Source organism: Eulemur rufifrons, chromosome 29 (genome assembly GCF_041146395.1).
Source record: "Eulemur rufifrons isolate Redbay chromosome 29, OSU_ERuf_1, whole genome shotgun sequence".
NCBI classification, from domain to species: domain Eukaryota; kingdom Metazoa; phylum Chordata; class Mammalia; order Primates; family Lemuridae; genus Eulemur; species Eulemur rufifrons.
Window position 1 is genome coordinate 48,617,332 of NC_091011.1, and position 6,583 is coordinate 48,623,914.

Genomic DNA, 6,583 nt, shown 5'->3' on the forward strand with positions numbered 1-6,583 from the left:
CAGGTGAGGTCAGGGGAGCTTAAATGAGGGTGGCATGTGGGGATGCAGGTGGGCTGAGATTGTTTAGGGCCTTGCAGGCTAATGCAGGGAATTTAGTTTTTAATGCAGAATGAGATGAGAAATCTTGGAGGATTTTAAGTAGGTGTGATAGGATCTGATCTGTATTTTAACAGACTAACTGTTGCTACAGTGTTGAAAATAGACTGAAAGGAGACAGGATGGAAGCAAGGAAACTAGACAGGGGACTATTGTAATAATCCAGGTGAGACATGGGGATGGGATAGACTAAGGTTGTAGGTATGGAGTTAGGGGAAATGTAGGATTGTTAATGTATTCTAAAGGTAGAACCAGCAGAACTTGATGGTGGATTGGATGTGAGGTCTCAAAAAAGAAAGGAGCTAAGGATAATGCCAAGGTTTTAGGCCTGAATAGCAGGAAGACTGAAGTTGCCATTGACTGAGAAAGTGGAGATTTTGTCAGACCAGATTAGGATGGGAATAGATCAGGAGTTCAGTTTGGGGAATGTTATGTTAGAGATGACAAGTGGGGAGTTGGATATTTGAGTCTGGGGTTCAGGGGAGAAGTCTAGTCTAAAGATATTAATTTGGAGTTATTGGCACATAAAATATTCAAACCATGAAGTCACCAATGGAGTGAGAGTGGTTAGAAAAGAGAGGAACTCCAAAGATTGAGATTTGGAGCATTCCAGTGTTTGGTGATAAGAGAGATAAGGAGTAAAGGAAAAAGGGAACTAAGAAGATGCCACTAATGAGGCAAGAAAAAGCAGGACAATTGAGTGTCCTATAAGCCAAGAGAAAAGAATATTTTAAGGAAAGGGGAGTAATTAGCTGTGTCGTATACTTTTTTTTTTTTTTTTTTTAAAGAGATGAGCTCTCCCTCCTCCTGCCTCAGCCTGCCAAGTAGCTGGGACTACTGAATGCTTTTAAGTGATTAAGTAGGATGAGAAATGAGAACAAGATTTAAAATGTGGAGATGGCTGGTAACTTACATGATAGGATTTGATTCACTGAACGGGAGAAGAGAAACCAGAGATGACAATGTATAGACAACTCCTAAGAGTTTTGCTGTAAAGTGAAGAACAGAAAGGGGTGGTAGCTAAAGGAGAAGGGTGGGTCCAGAGAAGGGGATATTTTAAGATGGAAAAAAATCCTTCATATATTGTTATGGGGAAGATCCAGTGGGGAGAGAAAGATAGATGTTTCAGAATAGAGAATTGCTGGAGCAAGGCCATCGGGTAGGCATGGTGGCGCTAGTCTTAGCTAGCAGAATGAACAGTTTATCCTCAATAGAAGAAAAGTTTCTATAGATGGTCTAGCTGCAGTGAAACTGTTAGATGCTAAGGGGAAGCTTGCGGAAGTTCTCTTCTGACTGATTCTTTCTCTGTGAAAGCAAAGTCATCTGCTGAAAGTGAGGATAAAGGAGAGGGAAAATTTAGGGGAAAAGGAAAAGGCATGAAAAAAATGGGACAAATAGAAAGCACATAATAAGGAGGTTAGAAATAATCTAAACGTACTAGTAATCATCACAAGTATGAATGGAATAAGCTCTCCAGTTAGAAGAGAGAATTTTCAGACTAGATTGAAACAAATACACGTTTATGCTATTTATAAAAGTCAGACATAAAACTCAAGGGCATAGAAAAACTAAAAATCAAGGATTCAAGAGAGATACAAGGCAAATGCCAACTAAAAGAAATACTATCAGACAAAATGACTTTATTGGAGTTATAAAGGGTAATTACATAGTTCACCAAGAAGGTAAAATAATTCTAAATTTGTGTGCATCGAATCCCATAACCTTGAAACAAAATATGACAGAACTACAAGCAGACTTTTTAAAAATCTACCAACACAGGGAGGAGATTTTTAACACATTATTTTTTGAGACATTGGTATGTCAAACAGACCAAAAATTGGTGAGGCTATAGATAATTTGAACAGCATTATTAATAATACTAATAAGCTTAATAATGTGTATATATGTGCAACACTGAACCCTCAAATTAGAAAATATACATTCTATTCACATACACATGATATATTTATGAAAATTAATGGTAAGCCATAAAGCATACCTCACATATCTTGTAGTCCGTATTCTCTGATCTAGCCAATTTTTTTATAATTTTTGAAACAGGGTCTTGCTCTGTTGCCCAGGTTAGAGTGCCATGGTGTCAGCCTCGCTCATAGCAACCTCAAACTCCTGGGCTTAAGCAATCCTCCTACCTCAGCCTCCACAGTAGCTAGGACTATAGGCGTGTGCCACCACACTCAGCTAATTTTTTCCATTTTTAGTAGAGATGGGGTCTCGCTTTTACTTGGGCTGGTCTCAAACTCCTGGCCTCAAATGATCCTCCTGTCTCAGCCTCCCAGAGTGCAAGGATTACATCTGATCCAACCAATTTAAGTTAGAAATTGATATAAAATATACAGCTAAAAAAACTCCTATATGTCTAGAAACTAAAAACAAATCAAAATTATACTTCTAACATCTCCTGTATCAGAGAAGAAATTATAATGGAAATTAGAAAATATCTAGAATTGAATGATATTGAGAATAATAAAAATTTGTGGATGGTGTTTAAGCCATACAAGCTCAATTAGAAAAGAAGAAAGACTAAAAATAATGACCTAATCATCCAACTCTTAACATGTTAAAAACCAAAAAGAGCAGTTAATATAGACCCAAAGAAAGTGGAAAATGTAAAATAATGAACATAAAAAGCAGAATTGAATGAAATGGAAAACTCATTACAGAGAGGATTAACAAAGCCAGAATTCATTAGTTGAAGACTAGTAAAATAGCTGAAACTTTAACAAGTGTAATCAAGAAAAGAGTTAAACAACTTTTTGGAATGAAAGAGTGAACATAACTATAGATATTCTTAAGATTAAACCAATAATGAAAGACTATTATGAGTAACTTTTTACAAATAAATTTTAAAACTTGGATAAATAGATTCAAGAAAACTTGGATAAATAGATTAAAGATAACTTATTGAAGCTGACTTAAGGAAAAAAAAACCTGAATAATCTCACAGCCAATAAGTAAACTGAATCTTTAATTAAAATTTTTCCATGAAGTACAAAGAAAAACAACACACAAAATCAGGCCTAGGAGGCTTTACTCGTGAGTTACCCAAACATTTAAGAACGGATTAATCCAATAAACACAGACTCTTTCAGAAAACAGAATGATAGAAAATATTCCTTAACTCATTTAAAGAGGCTACCATAACCTTTATCAAGCTTAGACAAAAACTGCACAATTTTCTTTTTGGACATCAATGCAAAAGTTAAAAAATTAACAAAGAATCTAGCAATTAAAAAAGAAAAATACATTATGTTTAAATTTATTACAAAGAGTACTAGAAGACTTAACATTAGAAAATATATACTCCTAAATCAAGGACCAGAGGGGGGCAAAAAAAAGGAAAATATCTTAATACAATTTGCTATAGTAACAATTTAAAGAGAAAAATCTATGCTCTTTTTTCATAGATGCAGGAAAAGCATTCTACATATATTTATTCATGAAAGAAACACTTGGTAAATAAGAATAAGAGTAAACTTTCTTAACCTGCTATCAGGCCTGCAAAAACATCCTACAGCAAATTTCACACTTATGTGGAAAGCATGTTCTTAAGTAAGGAACAGGACAAGGATGTTTTCTGTCACCATCACTGTTCAATATTGTACTTGTAGTCCTAGCTCGTGCAGTAAGGAAAGAAAAAGAAACAAAAGGTATGATGATTGAAAAAGAGGAAACAAAATTGTCATTATTCAGAGATGAAATGACTTCACATAGAAAATTCAAGGTTCCACAGAAAAATTATGAGATTTAATAAGAGAGTTTAGCAAGATTGCTAGATTAAAAACATCAAAATACAAAAGTCTATTGCACGTCTATACAGCAGCAATGAGCAGTTTAATAATGCAGTTAAGATACCATTTATTATAACAACCCAGCATACCAAGTATCCACTAATAGATCTAACAAGAGATATGTAGACTTTTTATGGAGAAAAGTATAAACCACATTGAAAAAGACATTAAAGAATATCCAATTGAATGTAAACATCTTCCATAATCCTGGGTAGAAAGATGCAATATTTTGAAAATGCAACTCTCCCTAATGTATCTATCCATTCAGTATAGTTGCAGTCAAGATCTCATGAGGATTTTTCATGAAACTATGCACATTAATTCTAAAATTGATATGGAATAGCAGGGTAAACAATAGTCATGAAATTCCCAGAGAAGAAGAACAACATAGAATGATTTGCCCTCCCAGATATCAAGGCTAATTATACAGCTATAAAAATTGTATAACAGAGTTAGACAGACCAAGGGAACAGAATAGAGAACATTAAAACTGACCCAGGAACAGAGGAACAAAACTTGATTTATGACAGAGCAGGTCTTGTATGTCAGTGGGAAGGAAGGACTATTGTTCATGTTAAGTTATGAAAAACAATTTCGAGAAAAAATGAAATTGTACTTTACCTAACAAAAATCAATTCTAAGAAAATGAAAGACATTATGAAAAAGAAAACTTGAAAACATAGAAAAATATCTTTAAAGAAAAAACATAAGAAAATATCTTTGTGACATTTGAGTAAGGATAGATCTGTTAAATAAGACATATATACAAGAATATGAACCAAAAGAGAAAAAGATTTATCCATTTGACATTAAAATTAAAACTCTTTATAATCAAAAGAAACCACAGAGGAACTAAAAAAGATTACTCACACTGTGAAAAGATATTTGCTATATATATAAGCAAGTAATTAGTTTCCAAAAATAAAAACTTCTACAAATTAATAAAAAGCAACAGCAATCCAAAAGAAAAGTGACCAAAAACATATGCATGGTATTCAGCCTAGCAATACTATTCCTGCTATATGCCTCAGATATTTACACTCTTAAAAATTATTCAAGAATCCCAAATTTTTATCAATATTTACTGTTTTAGAAATTAAAATTAAGAAATATTTAAAATATGCATTAATTCATTTCAAAATAACAATAATAGACCAATTAATTACATGTTAACATAATCACTATATTTTTATGAAAAGTAACTATTTTCCAAAACAAAAAGTGAAAAAAGTGGCATTGTTTTATATTTTTGCAAATTCCTCTGGCTTAAGTGAAGACAGCTGGCTCCTCATATCTGCTTTTGTATTCAATCTGTTGCAACATCCATGCCATGCCATGTAGTCTCTGGAAAATTCTGCTCTTCACTTGAGAGAGAATGAAAATTAAAAAGACAAATAACATTTTAGTATTATTTTGAAAATAGTTTTGTATAGGAGCTAAAATGATGAAGGAAAGCAAGGAGATGATAAGCCAAAAATTCTGGATGATGTCTACTTCTGAGGGTTGGGGTAAGGAGCCAGCTATCATAAGGCAAGGCATTTAGGGGGCCCCTGAAACACATGTTTTATTTTTTAAGCTGAGTGTCTAGTATATGAGTATTCATTTTATTATTTTAACTGTGCATGCATATTTCATACATACTACATATAAGGATGATATAATTTGATTTTCCGAGGAAATAAAACTCATTTTAAAACAACTTAAACAATAAAAGAAATGGATTGGCTTTCATAATTGAAAGATCCAGTGGTAGGAGAGCTTCAGATGTGGTTTGACGCAGAGTCTACCGCTATAACTAGGGAAGAGGTCATCTTCCTTCAAAGCACATGGACTACATTGGAAAGGATGACTACTAGAATAAAGAATCACCCAGGGATTGAAAACTAGAGTATATATGAGGAGCTCAAATAACTCAATAGGCAAAAATAAAATAATCCAATTAAAAATGGGCAAAGGATCAGAATAGACATTTCTCAAAAGTAGACATACAAATGGTCAATAGGTGTTGGCTCAACATTATTAGTCATCAGAGAAATGCAAATCAAAACTACAACGAGATGGCCGGGCGCGGTGGCTCACGCCTGTAATCCTAGCACTCTGGGAGGCCGAGGTGGGCGGATCGTTTGAGCTCAGGAGTTCGAGACCAGCCTGAGCAAGAGCGAGACCCCACCTCTACTAAAAATAGAAAGAAATTATATGGACAGCTAAAAATATATATAGAAAAAATTAGCCGGGCATGGTGGCGCATGCCTATAGTCCCAGCTACTCGGGAGGCTGAGACAGGAGGATCGCTTGAGCCCAGGAGTTTGAGGTTGCTGTGAGCTAGGCTGACGCCATGGCACTCACTCTAGCCTGGGCAACAGAGTAAGACTCTGTCTCAAAAAAAAAAAAAAAAAAAAAAAAAACTACAACGAGATATCATCTCACCCCACTTAAAATGGCTTTTATCAAAAAGACAGGCCATAACGAATGCTGGCAAGGATGTGGAGAAAGGGGAATCCTCATACACTGTTGGTGGGAATGTAAATTAGTGCAACCACCATGGGTAACAGTATGGAGGTTCCTCAAAAAACTAAACACAGAACTACCATCTGACCCAACAATCCCACTGCAAGGAATATATCCAAAAGAAAGAAAATTAAAATATGGAAAAGATATCTGCACACCCATGTTTATTG